At 29.2% G+C, this 2,551-nt stretch overlaps 1 pseudogene; it reads left to right on the forward strand.

Annotated features, from left to right (window-relative positions):
• Positions 1 to 1,678: 1,678 nt before the first annotated feature.
• LOC134248104 (U1 spliceosomal RNA) lies at positions 1,679 to 1,820 on the forward strand (annotated as a pseudogene).
• Positions 1,821 to 2,551: the final 731 nt, after the last annotated feature.

Consider the following 2,551-nt stretch of genomic DNA (forward strand, 5'->3'; position numbering starts at 1 on the left):
CATCCTTTCGGCATTTCATGGGTAGAAAATTGTAAATTATTGGGATTTAAATTTGGTAATAATGTTACTTCAGACGATATTTGGCAACCTATTCTTACTAAATTTGTTAAAACTTTGAATCTTTGGAAACAACGACATTTGTCTTTTGTGGAAAAATCCATGGTTGCAAAAACATTGGCGTGTGCCAAATTGTGGTATGTAGGTTCAATCTGTTTATTACCTGATTATTATTTACAACAGTTTGAAAGAGCAATCTTTAAATTTTTGTGGCCCTGTAAATATGAACCAATTAAGAGAACAGTATGTTATAATTCTAAAAGAAATGGTGGTCTTGATATGGTTAATATAAGTTTAAAACTTAAATCTCTAAGGTTAAAACATTTACAGAATATTTTAGAAAACAATGATTCTAAGTACACTTTTTTGTCTGTATATTGGATAGGCTTAAGTTTAAGACAATTTCAACCAGCTTTTGCAAGTAATAATCGACCTCATTCAGAGACAATTCCTGTTTTTTATCAACAATGTCTGAAAGATCTGAAAGAGTTTTTAGAAATCAAAAATGATAATTGTAATTATTCATTTGGTAATATAACAACTAAGCAATATTATACAATTTTATTAGAAGAAGTTGTTACTAAACCAAGAATTCTTAGGATTTTTCCAAGCGTTGATTTTAAAGAAGTTTTCAGACTTTTGTACAATGATTTTATAGATAAACATTGCAGAGATGTCATGTTCAGAATTATTCATGATGTTATACCGGTTACATATTATTTACATAGATTTAGAATTTGTAAAGATAAAATATGTCCATTATGTAAAACTAATACTGAAACTGTTTGTCATCTCTTCTATGAATGTACATTTGTAAAACCACTAGTCATGCTTGTTAAAAATTGGTTAAATGTAATTACACATGATAAATTTACACGTTTCAACATTGCGCATATCCGTTTTCATACTTTTCCTATTGATATTTTTAACAAAGACATTGAATCTGTATGTTTATATTTAATATCCTTGATGTGCACCACAATTTGGCAAATCAGATGTTTAGTTAGATTTGAAAACAAAAATTTGAACTCAGACAGATTAATCTTGATGTACATTAATAAATTGATCTTTAGAATAAAAGCTGATTTCTATAGATTTGATGAAACTAAATTCTACGCATATTGGTTACGCACTTCTCTGTTCTGCTCTGTCAACAATGATAACCTTGACTTTAACATTGGAATTTAATGTTTACATGTACTACCTGTGATACTTGTATAACCGGTTTTGTTCCATTGATAAATTCATCCATTGATAAATTCATAACGTAAATTCCATCGTAGTAAATACAATCTACTATGTCCATCTGTTTCAATATTTCTTATACAACAAATGTCCATCGACTTTCAGTATTAATATATAAATAATACTTTATGTACATCAATTTCATTCATATTCTGCAATAAATTTGTACATCCAGTAAAATCAGTTTAAACGGAGAAACACATTGTACATCGCTTTATATTTATATAACGCTCGTTTCTACTTATACTTTGTTTGTAAAGTAACTTGTTATCGTTTATATAATTGTTTTAAAATGTACATATTATGTAATATGTATTTGATTTCTTGAATAAATTATTTTAAACCAAAAAAAAAAAAAAAAAAAAAAAAAAAAAAAAAAAAAAAAAAGTAGGGGGTCCCTCCAGGGCGAGGCCTTTCCATTGCACTCCGGATCGGCTGAACCCTGCGATCGCCCCAAATGCGGGCGACTCGGGCACGTAATTTTTAAGTGTGGGGGTCTGCGTTCGCGCTTACCCCTGGTACATCAATTTAGAATAAGAGAAAAACTATGCACTCCTGTAACAGTATTCATTTAATAATTCACAAATTTATATATCATTTTTTATGCATGATTTTAATTTACTGCATGCAGATACATGTCTTTTTTATTAATGCAGTTTGTTTTATTTCTTTCAATTTCATTTGTTTATCAATTTGATTTTTAGTTACATTAATTTCATTTTTTCATTGATATTTTTTGTTACTTTTATTTTTTTAATTGTTCCTGTTGAGGATTGTGTGTGTTTTAAATTCTGACTGACTTTTTGAAAGAAGTGTATTTATTTATTCATTATGTTGTTCAATTTTCTTTAATACGTTTTTTACCATGACACAAGTTAGAAGGAGTTATGTCCCTTTGACCGTAACCTATTGTTTACGTAATGCCCACTGTGACGTTGTGTTCGTAACAACAAAAGCGTAGATATCGTCATCCGGTCGTCAGAGAAGCCTGTGAATCCATTTTTCGTGTGCATTTTCAATATTCATTGTGAGGAATTGATTGGAATTTTTGTGAATTTTCAAAGTGGATATCAATTTTATACAGCGTATATAGCAGTGTTTGCTAGTGGTGCATTGGATTACGTTCAAGTTGGAAAATAATTCTCTGCAAGTTGATTTGCACTAGAACTTAGAAGACAAATTATTGGAAGGTTAGTGAATTTTCTAGTTTTATATTTTTATTTGTTTCAACAATTAGCGTCGTGAAAGC

This window comes from Saccostrea cucullata, unplaced genomic scaffold (genome assembly GCF_032062105.1).
Source record: "Saccostrea cucullata isolate Sc308-1 unplaced genomic scaffold, CSIRO_AGI_Scuc_v1 ctg20347, whole genome shotgun sequence".
Lineage (NCBI taxonomy): Eukaryota > Metazoa > Mollusca > Bivalvia > Ostreida > Ostreidae > Saccostrea > Saccostrea cuccullata.